This window comes from Dicentrarchus labrax, unplaced genomic scaffold (assembly GCF_905237075.1).
Source record: "Dicentrarchus labrax unplaced genomic scaffold, dlabrax2021, whole genome shotgun sequence".
Taxonomy (NCBI): domain Eukaryota; kingdom Metazoa; phylum Chordata; class Actinopteri; family Moronidae; genus Dicentrarchus; species Dicentrarchus labrax.
The window spans coordinates 7,494,210-7,517,031 of record NW_026136723.1 but is presented as its reverse complement, the minus strand read 5'-3'; positions in this window follow the sequence as shown (position 1 = coordinate 7,517,031).

Below are 22,822 nucleotides of genomic sequence, written 5' to 3'. Positions count from 1 at the left end.
AAAAATATTTTTGCTCACTAATATTTTATCAGCAGAGGTTAAAAGAATTGGTGGGCCATCTGTGTCTATTATTTATTTCAAGGGGGAAAAATAGTATTCATTTGTGTTGAAAAATATACTTCAAATCAACAATAGTCACAGTTTAAATGGTGGTAAAATGTTGGTAACGAAATATCTATAAAAAAAGAAAGGAAGACTCAGGAACAACCACATTAGGATTTGTAGGACATATCTACTGTATGTTAAATAAAGCACATCTTTACCGTGATGAATTCAACTTGTTTGTTTTAAGGTGACAGAAAATTAAATATGTTTTATTTAGTAAGTAAAACCTATAAAAGCTTTTGGAGAGCAATAGAAAGACAGGGGAGAGACAATAACCTAACTGCACAGCCTACACAGAACCATCTGGGAAGTTGTCGTTGGTAACTGTTTGTAAAAGGGCAGGCGCTTTCAAAAAACACTTGGCAGGATGGAGGAACCATCTGTCTACCTCTGTCTGAACTGACCCAGCAATGAACCAACCTCACTCCGGAAAAAATAATGTAACATTATTAATCAGTGGTCAACCACTTTTTCAATGGACAATGCTGATATTTAGAGAGCAAGGCTGCCGATGGCCGATATATAATACAGATATTTTTAAAAAGTCATGTATAATTGTATAGGAAATTATTCGGTGGACCGATAAATTGGTCTATCACTATTATAAATAATGATGCAACAATGAGAGCACGAATCTTTGAACCAAACTGAACGAAACATTTAAAATGAGCAAAGTGATTTGTAATTCATAGGATGCAGCCCTCTTCACTGACACAGAATGAGTTGGGCTTTGTTTGCCAAGCGTGTTTTCTCTCACATGATTAATGAAAGGCTTATAAGTTGTGCAGAATCTCTGTATTTAACCTTTTGCATTTGGTTTGGCCAATGGCTGAGCTACAAGCATAGGATTCACCAGAGTTCATACTGTAATACATCACCCTTCTCAAAGTGTAGGTTACTCTATCCATCACAGCTCTCAAGACTCTTGGGAATAACCTTTTGTTCTACAGGGGCTCATATAAAAGACTTTATCCTGCTTTTCATCAGTAATCCCTTGTTAAATGTACCAAACCAAGTTTAAATGTCCCTTATGGTTACCATAAATCTAATGGAAAATACCGGGGAGCAGGGTACCGCCTCACTTATCACTCATATGGGACACACACAGAGAGGACACAGTCTTTGGAACTTGCTGGTCTTTGTGAAATGCACTTACCCAGGATTTCATGTTCCAGCAGGGGTTTGATTTAAGTAATTGATTGCATAAATTGTTTCACAGTGCATTAGGCTCACAGTATGACCACTGCTGCAAGCACAAGCAAAGGGTCTTTCAAGGGGAAAAAGGGTCACTTTCTCATAACCAGATGCTAAGTAGTGTGTAAAATGAGATCTTACAGTAGACCATTAGCTCACTGTGGAAACAATCCTGCTTGACATTCAGATACTGTACAACACATATTATATTTTTGTCTTACTTTATTCACACAAAATTGTTTTTTTGCCATCTGTGTTTTCTTGACAAAAAGGGCCAATAAACCAAGCAGAAAAAGGGTTCTCAGCGCATTTTCCAGGAAAATGCAACTGAATTTGTTTTTTCTCACCCTGAAATTCCACCAGACATGGCTTTATGAAGTCGCGTCTTCAAATTCCACGAGAGCGTTTCAGAAGTAGACATGAATGCGTATGAATGCAAGCTGTCCTACGAAGTGTACAGTGTTCTACTTCTCCATTTATTTGCCATGTAACGTCACATTTTACAACAATGTCTAGGAAATCAGAAAGAAGCTGTGCGGTTATCAGCTGCTCAAACAGTAGTAGCAAACTTCAACTTTGGGAAAAAAGTGAATGTGAAACACACAAGCCTTAACTCCATGAAGAGTGCCGCTGTCTGAGACCATACACATAGATTCCCTGTGTTTGCAGAAGACAACATTTCACAGACCGCTCTAAAGAAAACATGACAAATTCAGTTCTTCATTGATTCCAAAGGGCTCCGCTGTGTTCAGATGTCAAAAAGGGTGAAATCTTTTTGTTACCAAAGAACTTTAACAATACTGCAGAGCCGTGATTAGCCTGTGCATATCGGCCAATAGCATAATCCATGTTTTATGCACATATTGCAGTCTTATGTCCCAATATGCAAATCTTCTAAGTCTAAGTCTTTTTATTTTTTGGGTTGTCCCATAAATCAGACCACAGGGACATTTCAGAATGCAGACATGCTGCCATATTCAATAAAAGATTGAGTATTTTTACTGGTTTATGGATGTGTAAAGTACTTGGTGTCTGAAGTTAGAGCACCGTGCACAGTGGCCACAACGGAAAAACCCTGTAGGTTGATTAAACAGCCAGGAGACAGGGTTAGGTGGTTTGAACCAGTCTGTCTCTGCGCGTTTGAACGTGACAGAGGAGGCACAGAGGTGATATTATTTAGAGATCGGTAACTTTTGAGAACATTCCAGAGTTTAAGGATAATGATTCTGACCCTGCCTGACGAGCGTACTCAGTAGAGAAAGTGATCTGAACGAAAGCTCTACTTTTCTGACAGGGTTTGTCTCTGTATGTGAGGCCAATGATAAGCCACAGAAATATGTGATGTAGGGTAACCCCTCTTTTGGAAACGCTCTCTCATTTCAACAGCTATAGACAGGAAATCTTAAACAGTACTGCAGTTAAGAACAACAGTTCTACTGCAATAGGAATATTGCAAATGAGCTGTATTGGGTGGTTACACTCAGCTTTTAGAAGTGTTTCTGCTTAAGGGTTTATAAAAGATTGTGGTCTTAATAGTACTGTTGTTTCCCTTGTTAAATGTCAGTGTTAAAACAGTGAAAGAAAGTAAAGTTAAAACTAATCCAAAACTGAATCTAATCTAATTATATATATAAATAATTTTGCTATATGGACAATAATAATAGACTTTTCACATCCACTCAATTTTTTTATTTCATAGCACACAATGAGATGCAAAGTGCTATATACTGTAGCTAGCATCAACTTGTACAGTGTTTTTCTCGAAAAATAGCCAGCCAGTCAATGCCAACCCAGGCCAGCAGTCTGAACCAGTCTTATGACAGTCTTATTATGACAATATTGCGGCCGACTGCACGTTAATAACGATCAAACCTAGCTGAACGAAGCGGGACGTCACACACCCTCATTGCTACTTAACGTTAGCTTACTAGTAAGATGACATGATGCTACTGCTAGCTAGCATGATTATATCGCGAATGCTCGGTGAATTTAATAAATATATAATCAACATTACGTACCTTTCTCTTTTGCACGTTTCTCCTGCTCTTCTTTTCTGCGCTTTCGACCGTTTCATTTTCCATGGACTGTAGCTGTAACCATAGTAACCCGTCGACACACAGCCGACCGACCGACTGTGCATCATTGTGCGCTAGCATGTTGTGACCGTGACGTGTAACAGCTAAAGGTCACGTCAGAATTGTCATTTCTTTTACTTAAGTTTAATTTATTTTTTATGTCAAAGTATTGTTGTAGATAGAGGGATGGCAAACATAAATAGACATTATAATTTTAATTATAAGGTGGTGCAATTATACTAGGTGGCGCCCTAGGCAAACGCCTATGTCGCCTGTAGGAATGAGCGCCACTGGCTGTCAGGTCTCAAAAGCTACAAGGAACTCAAATTTTCTCTTCTTTAATTGAGTTTCTTTGCTTAAATAGAGTAATACAGTTTCAGGGAAGGCAACTTTTTTTCACTGAAGCTGAAATATTTTCAGCTCACATGGATGTCTCTGGTCACAACACCTGGAATTGTAAACAACCATTAGCCTACATTGACAGTGCACAATAAAAATTTGCTTCATACTGAGAACATTTGAGTACACCCTGAAGGTATAGTTCAACAACTATAAAATGAGATATAAAATATGCATATTGACTTCTAGATATAGGTGAGAAGGTTAATACCACTCATGTGTCTGTAAATGCAAAATCCAAGAGACTTTCACTACTTCCTGTGTAACAAACTGACTTAAACACTAATATGTGTAGTCAAGGGCATAACCAGGGTATAATATAAACTGGGAGGGTCCAAATGAGAGCCCCCCCAACAGATTTTTTTAAAGTGCATATTATATTTTCTGTATGTATTATGACAAATTGCACACATAGTTATGAGGACTATATTGACATTTAAATTCACATTTAAAGGTACAGTCTGTGATTCTTCTAAGATAATGGCTGGCCCCCATTTTGTTTTAGTTGCTTACTGTTAACTGACTTTTAACACACCTACCAATTAGAATTATACATTTTCTGGTAGTAGCAAGAGTCTGAAAGGTCACCAAGCTGGCAACGCTGAGGGTACTGGACACAACTAAGTTGGGGAGTCACACGCTTAATGTTTTTCTTAACAAATGAAAAATAAATAGGAAATGACAAGAGAAAGCTCAAAAAATGAGGAAATATTTAATATATTTTCTACTGTATATTGTGGGGGAAGATGTTAAGAATGCGTGGATACTCCCCAGTGTGTAGGGTCGCACAATGGTAATTCTCACATCTATAAAATGCAACATACCAACGTGGGAAAGTAATGCACATGCCATGGATAAGGAACTCCATTGTGTGAATTTTTGAGGCCTCTATATAGTACATAAATTCCACATGAATAATTCTCTCAAATTAGTGCGGCGTTAACGCAAACCCATTTTAACAGCGTAAATTTTTTTATTGCGAGATTAACATTCTTTTTGGCCTAGAACACTTTGTAGTTTTATTCACATGCTGTTGCAACAACTAGTAACGTTAGAAAGACTACAACACCACACCGGATCTAGCTAGACCGGAAACAAAACAACAGGCACGCCGCACACACTTGTTTAAGAGTAGCAGATGTTACGTTCTGAGTGGATGGCGAACGCGAGACGCCGAAATGGATGCCAATAATATTCGGAATAGAAAGTTTTAAAAAGTTGCCAAATGGTTCCATTGACAAGACCAAAGTGATCTGTGTGTTTTGTCGTTGTGAACTGAGCTATCATCGCAGCACGTCCAGTCTGAAATACCACTTGATGGCCAAACACACAGCTGATGCGAATTCTCCGACCCCTCGTCAAAGCCAGTGGATGATTTTTCAATAAAAACAACATTTGCACAAAGCAAGCCGATCCACCTTTCCATGTTGATAAGAGCATTACAATGAGAAAAAATAATGGGACAAAAAGAAATCAAGGGACATTTAGAATAGATAAAAATGTGCGATTAATTGCGAGTCATCTATGACATTAATGCGATTAATCACGATGAAATATTTTAATCGTTTGACAGCACTATCTCAAATACAACGGTGGCAGGTAAGTACATGAAGTTCACTACATAGAAATATATGTTGTGATATAAGACAGCTAGTTAGCTTGGCTCCATCTCGTCTTTACTGTGAGATTTCCAGAGACTCCTGGAAATTGCCAAGAGTCAGAATACAGGGCATAGCTTCCTGTAAAACTACATCTGCAATTTAGTTTTTTTGTACATATTTAACACAAGGTATAACGTGCTAAATAGCGAGCTTTAGAGTCGCTAGTGGCCGGATTTTGTCACCATCGTACAGAACCTGGCTAGCTGATTTCCCAGCTTCCAGTCCGTATGCTAAATAGGCTAACGGGCTGCTGGTTGGATCTGTCTTCATATTAATAATCATATACCCCAAAAATATTGAACCAATCTGTTAATGCCTTGTTAAACAGGAGATCAGCCCAAATAGAAGGATAATTTAATCATAAGTTGCAAACAACAGATACAATAAAATGTTTTCTGGTTTGAAGGTGAAATGATGCATTTTGGTAGCCTTGCACAGTTCAAAAGACCTTGGTTTATCAGTCCTTGCTCCCCTCATGCCCACATCAGCAGAAATTGTATTTATGAATAATAAAAATACACACACACACACACACACACACACTTAAGGGCTTCCTGGTTGGATACAGAGCCATCAACAGTTCATCATCATTATCCTCATTAAAAAAGACATCCAGGGCCTTTTTGTTTTTTAAACTGCCAGGGAATAACTTATTGTTCAACCTTGCCCTCTTCTAATCCATTTCTACTAACGCCATCAGAAAGAAAGAAAGTCTGCACTTCATCTCCATCACTGAAAATGTTTTTCAACTATTCTCCCAAAACGGAGAGCAGAATATTAAAGATTTGTCACCAGTGAGAAAAGCTGCGAAACAAAGGAAAATTAATGACCAATTTGTGAAGTTGGTGCCAGACTTACTTTAAACATGAGAGCAGGTAGCAGGTAAACTCATCAAAGTAGTGGTGGAAGGAGGACCGGTGCAGCCACAGGCGTGTCTCATTAGCAGAGTGTGTATGAGACACTATCAGCCAAAATCTGACTGTGTGCTGACCTGGAGGACTGTGGAATCAAAGACAGAGGTGTGCTCTCATTACAGGGAGATGGTCACACACATAGTAAAGTACTTGATGCTGTAAGATTTCCTGAAACCATGCAAGAACAAGTGGCAAAATGAGCAGTCGCCATGCAGCTCAAAACGAAAACTCTACAATGCACAGAAAGCCATGACTTCAATATTGAAAGGCGATCTAATTATACGCTGTGGACTAATGGAAAAATTAATGAACGCCATGAATACTGAGACAAGTTTCAGTGAAGCCATGACATTATTTTATAACACAAGTAGATTTGATAGTCAAAGCAAATGGAGCCGGTGTTGGTATAATTCATCTCAGAATAAAAGCCATAACATTGTGAGCACAGACAGTGAATAACACTGATTATCTGGTTATCATAGCACTTGTCAGTGGGTGGGATATATTAGGCAGAAAGTGAACATTTTGTCCTCAAAGTTGAGAAGCAGGAAAAATGGGCAATGTGAGGATTTGAGCGACTTTGACAAGGGCCAAATTGTGATAGCTAGACGACTGGGTCAGAGCATCTCCAAACCTGCAGCTCTTGTGGGGTGTTCCCGGTCTGCAGAGGTCAGTACCTATCAAAAGTGCTCCAAGGAAGGAAAAGAACCGGAGACAGGATCATCCAAAGCTCATTGATACACACGGGGAGTGAAGGCTGGTCCGTGTGGTCTGATCCAACAGACGAGCTACTGTAGCTCAAACTGCTGAAACAGTTGATGCTGGTTCTGATAGAAAGGTATCAGAACACACAGTACATCACAGTCTGTTGGTATGGCCAACATTATGACCACCAGGTGCTCAGAATGTTATGGCTGATCGGTGTACGAGAGAGCTAACTGAATAATCAAAATTGCCAGTAGCAGTTTATTTTCTGTCTGTGCTTGTAGAGTTAAAGTGTTTTAAGATAAAAACCTATAGGCACCATATTCTGATGAGCAAATCCACCATTATCTGTGTCTGTATCTGTTCAACCAATTAAATTACCTGTATTTGCATCATTACTCAGAATGGGCAGGCCTTAAGTCTGAAATGGGTGGGGCTAACCCAAAATTGTTTATTTAAGCCTGAAATGGACACGGGTTGATCAGAAGTTGCTATATTTATAAGAACTTAAAAAATAGAATTTTGCTTTAAAGCAATGTTTTTCATCACAAGAAAATGATTAACAAGCTACCTGTGAGAAAACTAATGTTTTGGGATGAACTAGTTCACTGAGAAACAGCTAAAAGTTCTCATGACTATCAATCATCCTTTTGTACTAAACACATTAATGCTGATATACATTCAAAATGACTTGCCCTTGGATGTGAAACAATTAGATGAAAATATTCCTGCGTTGGTCGATTAGGTTTAAAATCTCCTGCTTCTAGCAACTTCCTTCTTAGCTTTTCTACATCTAGCAGTGTACTTGTGACAAATTCATGAGAAATTAAAGTTTTCATATAGATCCTGTTCTGACTGCTTTTTGATAGAAGTGAAGAGATCAGGCTTGAATTTGATCACTGAGACACATTTCTGATATTGTGCAAGCTCATTTATATGCCAATCAAGTTTTCTTTTGGATCTTACTGATCTCTCAGGAGTTTACTTTTTCAGACGTATAAAGATCAGTGCAGTGAGAGAAAAAAGAGCATTTTAAAATTAAATTAGGATCGGGCTGAGACAAGAGAAAATTTTAAATTGAGCTCAGTTATGTGCAGGAGGAATAGTCTGGACAAAGAAGAGATCTTATTTTGAATTTACCATCCTCTGAGGTTGTCATTATCAGTTATTACTTTTTCTCACCACAGTGATTGCTGAGCGTAGCTACCAAGTGGCAACCTTCCTGACTTTTGAATAAAGCCAAGGTAGAAGTGCCAAAAACTCCAATTCCGGTTGCTTGAGACTGGCTCCGAAATCTCCCTAAGCCTAACTTTACAGCAGAAATGAACATGTTTACAGACTGTTACAAGAATGGCTTTGGTCTCTGTAGCTAATTTCCCCATTCATAACAACTAATTTGAATTGAGTTGAATCTTTATATAACTCACTTGTTTAAATTCTATTAAGGCTTAAAGTTATGCATAAGTAAGTGTGGCAGATGGGTGCCATCACAGGTGGCTGGTTTCAGCAACCAGGATTCATTTCGCCAGCCTCAGCTGGGGTTCCACCTCTGTGTACAGTTTTGGATTTGCTGGGAGCCAGCAAACTCAAGACTACCAAAATGGCGACGGCCAGAGCTGACCACACTGAGCCTCACAAAGGCTCTGGATGACGTCATGGAGACTACCCCCATTTTTATTTATACAGTCTATGGTAGCTACATCGCTACAACAGAATCCAAATGGGCTATTCTAAGGGAAACAAAATGTGAGTGCACATGAAATGTAGTTCATCATTTCTCATAGACAAATGTGTACAGTGGATCAATGAAACAGGAAGTCAGCCTTCAATATTTATTTTGACAACTGATTTTCTGACCTTTTATGCTCATGCTTTACTTTTGCTGCTTGACTCTGTTCTAGCAAGAAAGGTGCTGAGTAAAATGTTTACTCTTAATTGAAAGGAATAATGTCTAAAACCTGTACAAACATGTTGGTCCTTGGTCCCCATAAGCCTTTGTCACTGGCAGGCTGGATGGGACACAGGGGGTTTGTAAGTTCAGGGACAGTTTGTGTCAAGGTTGCTCAGATTCGTTTCAGAGCATCACATGAGCAGGGCCACACTGCCAAACCAAAGCATATATTGTTGGAGTGAATGCTTAAACCTTGGAATGACTGTCCTGACTAAACAAATGTGGTAAATAGAATTTCTTTTTTAACATTGGTATAGGTTTTTTTTTTCTTATCAAACAGAGCTTTTATGAATTTTATTACTCATGGATTGTAGGTTTTCTATGTGGAGGACTAAACATGCTCCTCCTCAGAGAATCAACAATAAAAGCTAATTTATCCAACCTTGTTCACAGTTAGTGGTACAGCCCTGCAGCCCGGCAACCAGGACTGTAATTTTCACTGTGACACTGGCCCTCGGGTATTCTACAGGTCAGTCTTTCAATAGCAGGAGGCTGTTCTTCAGCCTCCGTACCTGACCTTATAGGAGGAAGGGGGGGCTAATGTTATAGGGAAAGCCATTATAGGGAAAGAGACTGACATCTGCCAAACAAGTAAGATTCCTTTTTTAATGTTTTTATTTGTTATTATATTATTCTATATCATAAATATGTTCATATTCATTGTTTGTTTGTTTTAATTATGGAAGGCATGTCTGATTTTTTAAAAATAGTCTTCCTAATTGATAAGCCATTTCTGTAGCTCTCACTTTGGAACTACTGTATGTCTCCTATTTCAAGAGAAGAATTTTCTTTTCTTCCACCTTGTGATTGATAAGCCTTTATCGATCTGTTCATTGTAGCGAAAAACACACAAGTTAAAAAAACAATAATAAAGAATGTGCAAGTCAGAAACGTATACATACTAGACACAAGTATTATGATAGAGGATCACATATATATAATATTAAAGCTTTATTATAATGTAATGTCATTTTGTATTTATATATAAGTAATTTGAAGTTATAATATATCGAATGATATATATAACATTTTATTATATAGCTTAAATGATAACCAATCTTGCATAATGATTTTGTTTTTACTTCCCACAGTTTTCTCCTACCACTGAGCATCATTTTGTTGTTAATCTGCTCTCAGTAGTTTATTTCTATACTGTAGATTGTGCATGTTGATCTGTTGGGATGATTCAAGATAATCAAGAAGAAAAAACAATTATTTCACAAGGTAGACGAATGACAGGTTGTGTCTTCAGACAAAACAGACTCTTATTTATGGATTTAGGATTCAGTGATGACGTACAAACAAGGAATTGAGAGTTAGTGAATTATTGGCAGAAGGTCCCTCTGCATTTCCCCCCAGACTGTTAAATGATATGTAATTAGAGACATTTGTGGATGACAAAAGCCCAATTAAGTTAGACAATGATGGAACATTTATTTATTTGAGTCTGATCAACTTTAATTATGTCTTTGATTTGTGGTGTTAAGAGCCTGGAAGGGAATCACAAGACCAGTGACCTTGTTTTCACCAGATCCAGACAGTTTTAATTATAAAATCAAGCTTGACAAGAGAATGTAATGAAATAAATTGTTCTCTCTGCATACAGAGTTGTTCTTGTAATGTCTGGCTGGCACCAGATAAATTGAATAATCTCACATTGCTCTGCATTACAAGTGTTTTTACCAGTCCATCACTGAGTGTTTCATGAGAAAAACAGAGCAGAATTTTAGTGCTGCTGACCAAATTCTTGAAAGGGGTTTGTGATTCGTCTGCTTCGGCAAATCAATATTACTTTGTGTTAAAGCTACCTTTGGCTATAAATGCCTCTTTATGTTCGTCTCCATTCAGAGGAGTTCTGAATCGGGCAGCCAAGAGGCGAATAATGCTTTGGTCATGACAGATGCCAGATAGACAGGCTAGATTTGCCCTGGGTTATCCCTGCCGCCTGCAGCGTTTGAAGTCTGTTCCAAGAAGGTCTCCATGTCTTCTGCTGTCCCATAGGTGGGGGATGAAACAGACTGCATCCAGGCATGCCAAGTTAGTGGCCTGAGGGCCAGACACACTGCCAAGGCTTGGATGACCCACTGTTCACTCCCCTTTAAACACTTAATGGTTCCAGTAAGAAATGAAGCAGAATTTTTTATTTGGTGAGGATAAAATTGAGAAACGAAAAACTAAAGAAAAGTTACTACACTTATAATGTTAATAAAAACTCAGACACACACACACACACACACACACACACACACACACATGTGTTTATAGATCAAAACTAAACAAGATTTTGCAGGAAGATTTTGTGAACATGTAAACAATATGTATCCCTAGGGATGGTGCTGTCAGTTCGGTTTGTCCACCACTTTGGTCCGGACTGAAATTTAAATAAGTGTCGTATAGATGGTTATAACATTTTTGGTGATCCCCTGACCTTTATTTTAAGCCAACAGCAGGTCAAAGTCTTCATTATTCATTGAAATATGGAGAACAACTACTAGATGAACTGGCAAAATTTTTGATAGTCGTGGTTCCCAGACGATGCCACTGTATTCGATGATGACAGACTTATTCTTTAGCGCCACCATAGCAAAACTAAACTAACACCATCGCCTTCAGCTTCAGCTGTACTTGTTCAGTGCTTACAAGTATAGAGGTTAGTGTGCTAACACCTACAAACACACTAACTGACTAACACACTAAACTAAGATCATGAAATGATAAACTTTATATTGGCCAAAACGTTATTATTTTAGCACTGTTTTTGTGAGTATGTTGCTATGCACGTAACTAAAATTGCCAAGTACAGCCTCACATAGACGCTAGTAGTAGTTTTGAATTCAGGGGTTACTTCATAGCTTCGGAGTCTAGGCACATAGCTGCTGTACGCTGTAGGCAAAGACATAGCTGATGTGGGCTTCCTGACAAATGTAATTGGGGTACCAGAGATACCATGTGGAGACTCATTGGCTGCTTGTGTTAGGATAATAATATTTATAATGGAGACATGACAGCTCTCTATCACAGTGAATTGAAGAACAGCAACACGATCATTGCACAGCAGTCTATCTGTTCAGAAGTCTTGTGATACCAGATGATCTGAATAGGTTATATGCTGTGCAATGACCGTGTTGGCGAACAAACATACGCCCCTTACTTCAATATATATAGTGAATCACTTTTTTCTTTTAAATGGATGTCCCAAACAATGTTATATGGTACAGTGTACAAGCACTGCAGGTCACCGCCCCAAAGACATTGGATTGGTTCTTTAATGCAGGTTTTTTTTTTTTCCTAATTGTTGAAGACTACAGTCTCTACTGAGCAAAGTGTTCACTGACTTGCTTGAGTAAGTCTACCTATTCAGTAATAAGACAAGACAAATTAGGAGTTACCTGGATGTAACTCCAGTTCTATAATTACTATACGTCCATAGTGCACCCTCACTACATCACAGTTACTGTTGGGGAATATAATTAAAGCCTGTTACAGCCTGATCACATACATCAGTCGAGTTCAGCGGTGGTCTCTTGGGTGAAATCTGAGAGTGAACTATAAATCAAAAGCTACACCACAGGTATCTACAAGCAGGACTGTTGTTTACTCCTCGCTTTAAGTATAGACCCAGCTTTTAGTCTTGTTGTTTTGTAGCACGAGGAACAGCTGGCTTCCAGAGGCTGAAAGGTGGGGCTTTTAAAATGGACAATAATCTAAAGTGAGAATTTAGCAGTGTACATTTCTCTAGCCAGCATCTGTTTGAAACAGCCTCTGTGCTGCAACCATATTTCCTCCAGGGGGTAAAAACACTGAATAGACCACTTTTGATGTGACCACAGTGGACTTGATTTGTTTTTCTTGCAGTCACACTTTCTCAAGCGTTTAGCCAGTCTCCCTCTTTCTGTTTCTTTCAGTGCATCTCCCCCTCCCTCAGTTATTTCTCAGAAAGAAGGGAAATGCAGAACCAAACATATTTAAAGACCATAATTGCTCTTGGGCAGCTAAAAAGGACTTTTTAAGAAAATCTTTTAGGGTTGATAATGTTCTATCTCATAGACAAACTGAACCAAGACAACAGCCTAATTGCCTCTATTACTGATTAGAGAGCAACTGGCTTATCAGTGATGCTTATTTAGCCAAATCAATTCCCATTCCGCACACAGCCTCTGCTCTCTGGGCTTTGTACTTACCTCCACCTCTTCCAACAACTAGGCAATATGATGCCACACAAAAAAGAAATCAAAGCTTTGTGTTGCCTTTAGGTGTATCAATACCAGAAATGTGCTCCATTGTTGTCCTCTTGTTTTTTCGGAACAGCAAGCGCACCTCAAAGCACTTGTTACTCACAATTACATCACTTTCAGGAGCATATAGGAGAATATTTCAGCGTTGCTGCTGAGTGATTATTTTATTCAACCTGTAAGCCATCACGCTGCAGTATAACAGAAACAAATACAACTGCTCTCGACTCCAGTCAACCTTATAGCAGACTGAGAGGTAACAATTGACTTCTAAGGAATGTTTTCAAGCAAAACCACTTTCCCTCCCTTTGAAACAGGGATGAACAGAGCTTTGAAATGGTGAAAAACATTGTTTTACCGATCCCTCTGAGCATCACTTTCTTCTCTATCTTGAGAGATTGGCATTTTCTCTCTGTATCCATTATAGCCTTTCTCCACACCAGCCACACCATCCGTCACACCTAGCTGTATTGCAGTCAACACGCTGATAGAAAGAAAATATAAACAGGGCACAACACGGACTTGGCAGTTTTAGATTTATATTCTGTTTTGTCCTCCAAACTACATCCCATTTATCTCTTTCATGGACATTGCACCCTTCAGCAGTGGAGTGCCAGCATGAGAGGAGACAGTTGACCGATAAAAGGACAATATTGTTGTTTTTCTCTCCAACTTCACCTCACTTCTGTTTGCAACCTGCTCCATCTCATTACTTTTTCTTTATAGACACACAAGCATGCTTACTACACACTGACTAACACCAATCCGGTAGAGAAAGCTCAGAAACCATTGTATTCTATAGGAAACTTAAGACTGCAAAAATGCCAAGACCTTGTTAATTTTTACAATGGAGCAATAGACAGCAGCCTGACTGGAAACTTCACAAACTGGCGCGGCCCAGGACAGGAGGACTCTGCCCAGAACATCACTGATACCCATCTACCAAGGACCAGTGCCAAGGACGCAAGCAGACATTTGGAGGAGCTGCTGCTGTAACCTGAAAAAAAACCAGCTTAAAAGTAAAAGTAACTTAAGCCCGGCCTTGTGCACATTCTTGATCAATAATATTGGTGAGGTGCGTGCCTGTGCAAAGCCAAAGGGAAACTTAAAGACAGCACCCACCCCAGCGACAGCCTGTTTAACCTGCTGCCATCTGGGAAGAGGCACGGAAGCTTCCACTGCCGTACAACCACACTTAAAGACAGCTTCTGTCCTCAGGCTGTGAGACAATTCATCATCCGCACTCAACCATGAATAATAGTTTTTGTCTTGTTTCTGTTTCCATAAAGGGATTACAGTTTGTATATCGTTGAATAACTCTACACACACACACACACACACACACACACACACACACACACACTAAAAGTGTTGTAGAAAAATAAATAAATGACCATTGACCGCAGGAGTGTGGAGCTAAGTTACTATCTGTTTGGGGTTGTGTCACAAAAACATCCGTTGTCAGGGTCTTTAGTGGAAGTTTTATTTGAAATCATCTAGATTTTCTGTCTTTAATTCTTTTCTACTGCAATTTCTACTTCTTATATGTATATCTAAAGAAGTAAAAAAGGAAGTCTAATTGTTATCATCAATAGTGTGAATAGAACAGGACATTTCAACAGTATACAAGTCAGAAGTGCACTCTCAATAACTCATTTCTGAGGGCAGTGGAAACAAGCTGTAAACACAACACAAACATATTGCTGTCTGATGATATAACAGTTAACATTATCTAGCTCTGTTTTGCTCAACGTATGAGGGAAATATCAGGCTCTTTAGCTGCTAAATGCTCCATTAAGTTCAGTGACTCATTGCTAATTGTGTCTGTCTGCCGTTTAGTGGTGGGTATGTAGTGTAGATTATCAACACAACTACCTGCTGCTGCTAAAATCAACACTTCAGTAAGACAACCAAAACAGTAAAGCTATGGGCCCGAAAACCAAAGCAGTGAGGAAAAAGAGCTGCAGAGCTGGGTGATAAATCTCTGTCTGTTCATCAGCCCACTTCACATAGGCTACAGGTAGTAATGGGAGTCATTGCCAATATAAAATATATGACTGCTTTAATACTGGAGGTGGTGTATATAATGGATAGAGGCTCAGAAGAAAATAAGTTGGTTTAAAATGTCTAAGAAACGAAAGAAGAGAAATAACTTTAGCATTATTGTCTACTCATCAACCAGGCCTTTATGCTGAATCATGAGGTAAAATAATAACTGTCAAATACTGATGTTGGGTCAGTGGCCCTCTGCTGTAGGGTAATTTCTTGACGCACAGAGTCAAGTTAGCATGAACAAATCTGCAACATCTTCAACATCTGGTTATGTTAGCAAGAATAAAATTGTGGTTAGACTTCCAAAATAAAGCTCATAAGTTACGTTATATACCATATAAAAGAAATGTTTCGGTTTCACACGGGACATGAACAGTGGAGTTAAAGTCCTGTGTTTCTTTGAGCCATCGACCCCACCACCTGCCTATGCAGACTTTCTCACTCATTGATGGCATATAGAACTGACCCAAGAGATGCAAGAGGGATACATGCAGAGGGTCGTATTTGACGAATTTGGAGTGAGACCGAGTAGGAAAGCTTAGTCTGCATAATGCATAATTAGCAGTTCCTGTTGACACTGCAGAGAACGAATGGTAAATGGACCTGCACTTGTATGGTGCCATAGTCTTCCAACCACTCACTTTTACTCTACATGCCACACTCACCCATTTAACACAGCGATGGCAGTGTCCATCTAATGAAACTACCTCATTCGGGGGCGATTTGGGGATGCTTGCCGACATGCAGCCGGAGGAGCCGGGATCGAACCAACAACCTTTCGCTAACCTTCCGATTAGCGGACGACCCACTGTACCTCTGAGCCACAGCCACCTACATATTACTTTGACCCAAGATCTGAAGTTCTAGGGAGCACCTTTACTCATGGATTACTAAAGGACAAGCATAAGTGGTCCACTTGCTTTTATATTTTGTCTTAAATCGTTTTATGTTTTATGTAAAGCACACTGAATGGCCTTGCCTTCATCACCACTGTGGCTGTTATTTAAAGCTTATGGTTCCAGTGGAGCGCAATCTGAAAAAAAAATGTTCTTTGGCTTTTTTTTTTTTTTTTGGTTTGATGCCAAACAACTATGAGAGCAGATGTGGGCTTGGCACCACAATCATCAATAAAACGGAGATGCCAAGAGGCTGTGTGCCGACCTAACCAAGAGGGCAAACCCAGAGCAATGCTTTGGCATTAGAACTGGGAACAGCGGGGCCTTTGAGTCAGCTGCAGCCCACTGGTAAATGCTGCCTAATGAACTTGCAAAGAGATGGTTATGATTTCCTCTGCCACTCATAACACCCACAGTGTTATTCTAATGGTCATCAGTTCTCTGATTAACCACTTGCATAAGTAAGAAATGTAATGCTTGACACAGAAATTGCATGGGTGAAAAATTGAGTGAAACGTGGTGACAAAAGAAGACATTAGGTGCTACACAAAGTTATCTAAACCCAGACAGAAGACAAACAACAACAATAAAATTTGATTTTGACTTATTGAACCCTGGAGAGGCAGAAGATGTCCAACGATGCACCAGAGGTGAGATAGCAGCTTTTCTGCCTGGAGCGAAGTGTTTACCACAGTCTGACACTTTCATGTCATTTCATACAAGGAAAATATTTTGCACTCAGCCTGCAAATTTGCAGAAAAACATAGAGGAAATTATTGCTGAGTAGCAATATTACTTAAACTGCATAACTGCTTTTGCCTCAAAGCATAATTGTTCAACTGAAAAGTCCTGGCATAAAACGGAGACCAGCAGCATCGACCATATGTTATGGCAGAAACCCAGCCCCATAACACATTCAGCTCCACTAAAGTCCTTTTTTTTTTTACATAAGTGTGAAGGGAAACAAGGCTGGAGCTAATGCGTCTCGACATCTCCCTCTTCACCCTTCCATCTGCTCTGCCGCTGATGAAGAGGTTTCCAGAAAGCTCCCAATTTTCAGTTGAATGACACTGAAGATGTCACGAGACAGCACATCACCTGTTTCAACACCGGCCCGAGTCCAACAGGAGAAATAGGATCAAGGTTCATGGTTTATATCATAGAAAAGACCATGTAATTTGTACAGAGACCAGGAAAAATATATAATATGAACACATATCCACCCAGAGGAGATATATTCAGAGTGCATCACTTAACAAACCTCCACCCTATCAAAAGCATACACCCAGGATATATTTACAGTCAGAGGCTCCAGAGAACAGTTAATTGGCTGTGCTTGAAATTCTCCCTTCCTGTAGCCAGCCGAGCTTCCTTCTCTGTGTTCTCCAAGCTGCAAATTAACAAGATCTAAACAGTAAACACACATCAGCAGTTACAGAACAACATCTCAGCTTTATTGCAGCAAAAACTGAAAAACGGCTAATAATTGATCTGAAACTCAATGCTCACTATTTCAGAGCATTCTGAAATAAAGTCTTTTCACCAATAAAAATGCCTGATGAGTTTTTAATGTGCCCCTTGTTGATTTAACAGCTTAACTGAAGTTAAAACTGCAGTATAGGCATTTTTGCACTTTAGGGGATTCGAGTGGCACTTTTTTTACTCTTTGAAAAACTTCATAACTAAACATAACTAACATAAGGATCTAAAACGGCCCCTTCTGGACTGTCCCGGTTGGCTAAAAAACAGCCAGTGTTTGATTTGTCTGCTCTAGGCTACTGTAGAAACATTGCGGTACAACATGACAGACTCAAGAGGACCCACTCCCTCTGTAGATAGAAACAGCTCATTCTAAGGTAACAACAACACAACAATTCTTACTCTCAGGTGGTTATACACTAATGAAAAGATAAAAACACATTTCTGCCAATAGATCCTCCTAAATGTTACACACTGGACTTTTAAGTCAAAACTCTCCTACTTTTCATTCTCTGTCACTGTGAGCCGTCTAATAAAGCAGCCATGCTTAATAATCTTTGAAAGAAATGTGATGGGGTTGTGAGACATGGGAAATATTTGAAAATGCGCTTTAAAAGCTTCTCAAGGGAATTTTGTGAAGGCAAGTACACAGCCTTTCGAGAGAGAGAGAGAGAGAGAGAGAGAGAGAGGAGAGAGACTGCAATATGCCTGCCATCTGACCTCTCATTGGGTTTAATACTGTTTGTGATCCATTCTATCAACCACAGAAATTAAGCTCAAGTTAATTTGAACTAGTATCCATCAGTTTCTTTGTCTTATATATTTTTCAGCAACCAGCTAGAATTACTTTAATAGAAGTTGAGAGGAGACTCAAAGAGTAACTATGTGATATTACCTGGTTTATACAGTGGCTGGGGTTGGTGCAAAAATGTTTTCATTTACACCAAGCGCTTTCTATGTTAAGTACTATTTGTACTGTGAGGTTATTTATACCGTGTTTACAAACCATAATAGTGACTTTAACTAGAACTACAGACATACCTCAGATGGGATTTCTTTCATCTTTCATTAAATTTCTATTTTTGTTTTTCAACTAGCCCTCATTCTTCTCATCCCTCAGTTCTGATTGGCTGACTCTAAATTCTAAATTCTAATTTTGAACAAACAATCCACATTTATAGAGAGGACATGTGGCTGGACAGTAGCTCATCTATTTATTAAAAGACAATCAAAGGAAATGGTCGTTAGCTAAATATAATATATGTTAGATATAGCATTATTGTCAAATACCTTACTTCCTGTTGTAGCTGTAGCTAGATTTCATTTTCAAAAGCACTGATGCCCAAAATGATAATTTTCTCCCAAATATGCCAGTCCTTATGCTATGGGTTTTATTGTAAAATGTAACTATTTAGTTAAATCATAGGCACAAGTTTATCAAAAGTAACAGAAGTCAACCAACACAGCATTAGACCAAAGGTTAATACAAAATATTGCAGTGTAGCACATTGTTCTTTTGAAAATTAAGGTGGGTGAGTTTAAAAAAAAAACTGGAAGTGGAATTTTAACTTCACTTCATGGTGGCAGAAGAGCAGTCAGCATGTCACACAAAAACATAATAATTCATCTTTCTGAACCATGAATATTCAAGGCCGCTTTCATGGAAACGCAGCTTATTAAATTGACAGTTTGAGCAGCCAAAATAAAAAAGGGTTCATTCTCAGGAAGGATGAAGGGGCTTTCATGCAAAAATCTTAATTTTGATATTTCATGCACAGAAATGTTGACCTGACATGGCATAAGATGAAAGGTCATGGTGTCACCAATATTATTAGGAATAATCCTTCTAGAACCCCTATTCAGAGCACATTTCTTGGCATTCTGGTCAGTGGTTATTGAGATATGTTCTGACAAACAGTCAGATGGACAAACGGACCATCCTACTGCCCAGTGCCAAAATCTTTTCTCACAGCTGCAACCAAACCGTCTGTGGTTTCCTTTTACTTAACCTGACTGCGCCAGATGGTTATTTACCCAGAACCATCTGGGAAGGCTTCATTGGAAACTGTTTGGAAAACGGCAGACACTTTCAAAAAGTACTTGGCGGGTGATTGGATGAACAACCTGTCTATCACGGGCGAACTTCAACCAATCAGATCAACAAACTATATAACATAGTCAAACTTTTATAAGTCAGTCAGGAGAAGAGCAGAAACATCTTTTCCATCAAGAAAAGCCTTGAGTTCCGGTCTTTGCTCTTCTTTCAATGAAATAATACTCTCCAGTGCTGATAGAACTGATGCTAGCAGCATCTACGCTAACCTATGACATTCTTGTTTGACAAACATTGTTGCCGCGTCACACCTAGCGACCACCCCCGTAGCTGCAAGTACTTCTTCAGCAGACGCTGATTGGTTCAGTACCACTGTAGTTAGGTCACAAACGTATAGATTGAAGCCTGGCAAGACTGATTCTCTTGTGATTTCATGGTCTTGAGAGTCCAGCTGCCCTGCAAGGTTAGGACTCACTGGCTGCTGTTTCAGACACTTAAGTTTTGATAAGTTGCCACATTCTAAGACACAATTTTACCATGTGCAGCTTCAAACTCGATTCAGTGACATATAGTATAGTATAATTCTAATGGAATACTGTCATACCAAGAAGCTCATATCCAATTCCAACATGGTATAGAAGTTGCATGACTTTTACTACTATTTTCACTAGGTTTGCAAGTTATTTATCTCTCACTCCCCTGACAAATTCATAAGCTGTGACCATTCTTCAGACGCTTCATCGATTTTTGCCATAGCTAAACAAGACAAGGATTTGGGGGTGAAAAATAACTGAATGCCACAAGGGATGTGAGCTGCAATGACATAAGAGGTGGAAGTTGAAATGTTTTGTTTTGTTTCAGTGGACCTGCCTGTCGCTCGAGGCTACAGAGATGTGTGTAACAGGTGCTTCTCTCCTTAAGGGGCAACAAAGAAACTGTGGTACACCGAACCTTGACATGGACTCAGTGTTTGAGTGCATCAATTTTTAAGTTTTTCATTTATTTATGCTTCTTTTTTAGCAACTTCTAATTTCAGCCACTGGCCAGGTGCTTGTGTAATTGACCATTTGCTCAAATCCCTGTCCCTCTTAGTTATTAGCAATGTCTGATAAACTCACAGCACATATGTAATTTACAATAATAATAATAATAATAATAAACAGTTGCAGATTTAACATCCTTCATTACAGACAGACAAAAGTGGGTTTCAGGATTCAGTCAAATGACAACTATCGCTGGTGTCAAAATCAGTTATCAGATATATCAACTATTGCCCATTTCCCATTGTTCAGATGAGCCATTATTTTGAAACCCCAACAGTCTTAGAAATGTCCAATTGGACCAAAGTCCCATTTGTACAACAGCCCGTTATCCTGAACAATCATCGTCATAGTCAGGTGACCTTCTTGTCATGACACACATCCTGTGCTTTTATGTACTCAATGTCAATCACTTATGCTATTGATCTCTGCATAATGGAAAGACACAAGCTTATATATATATCACATGAGCAAATGAACCTGATCCCCTCACTCACTGTAACACCAGACTGACAACAACACACTGTGACAAAGTAAAAGTAATGTTGAGGCCGATGTTTGGATTCACATTAACCTGCTGTTTTATTAGCAACTGGGTATTGATTCCTTTCATTTGATGTGAAATGCAGAGGAGCATCAGACTGCACTTTCGCCTGTTTCACTGAGCATGTAGCTTTCGTAAGGTGCCTCTCCTTTCTTAGAGCCAGCATCAAAAATGGAAAGGCCGTTCAACATGGTAATACTGAAAAATGTAGAGCTCTTCACTAAAAATGGAGGAGCTGCTTCAGATTTGAACCTCCTTCAGACTAAAGGCTGCGTCTTATTGCAAATAAAAACACAGTTTAATCCATTCTTTACACTTTGCTCATGTTTTCGAACGGCTAAGAAATATACAATTTTCATACTCTTAACTATCTTTAACTTTAGAGCCCCATGCTGGGCGCTTGGAGACGTGGAGAAATCCAAAGCTTGACTGGTCTGCTGAGTGATTTAGCGAATGGTAAATGGAGGTTTACGTGGCCTGCTTGAGGGTCCATCAACAGGTCAGGTGAACATGGAATGAATATTTCTTCTCCCTCCAATTTTCTTCTTCTTACCAGCCATTTTCTTCTTCTTACCTTTATTACCAGCCAATTTTGACCATCACGCCGGGGATTTGTGCTAATGGCCGTTCAATCACAGTCCACTTTTCAGCTATCACTATCGAGTGGGGATGAGAGTTCTGTTCCTGTCCCTCACTGTCCCTTTCAGTATTTGTCTGGGGTGAAGAGCAGGTTGTCTAAAATAACAAAGAAGACATGCAGGTGTTCGAAGAAGGTGAAATGCACAACAACATAAAATAACATTAATCAGTGTGCATAAGACATTTTGTCTTCATGGTAATTAAGAGCTCTCTCCAGGAAGGGGCTGCACCGAGCATACAGCAAATGAAAAGTGTACTATGGAGAACAGAACTCAACACTAATTAAATGGCAAAAAGGGACTGCTGGAGAAACAGCTAGTTCAATTACACTGTGATGGAAGGAAAGGTGTGAGAAGAGCAGAAGTAAGTAACTAACTCAGACACATGCATATTGTTCTGGGAAGGTGGAGAAGGTGATCAGCTGATGTGTTGTTGGTCACAGGGTTGGACAGGGTTGGGGGACAGACAATATTGACCCATCTGAACTCCAGCACTGTTGTATATCTGTTAAGCATTTCATTTCCCATGAGGCACATCACAGCCATCAGATAAGCGCTGATGAGCGAGTAGAAAGCGTCCAAGATCGATCAACCTTTGTCGGCCCAGGAGACGACAATGCAATTGCCTTTGCCTGCACTCCTGGCTCACCTTGATCAATCCTATACAGACGGACAGTGCAGACGAGATGTGATATATTAAGGCACTCTGGGTGTCATGATGTACAGTAGCTAATGGACAGGCCGACCCATACAAAGGCTCTTCTCAACTGGATGTGGCATCGAAGAGAATGAAATGTGTCGTTGAATCTGGATGGATGGATATTGAGCAAAGGGAATGATGAGTTTAAAATGAACTTTATTTGATAGTTGTTACTGTGATATTC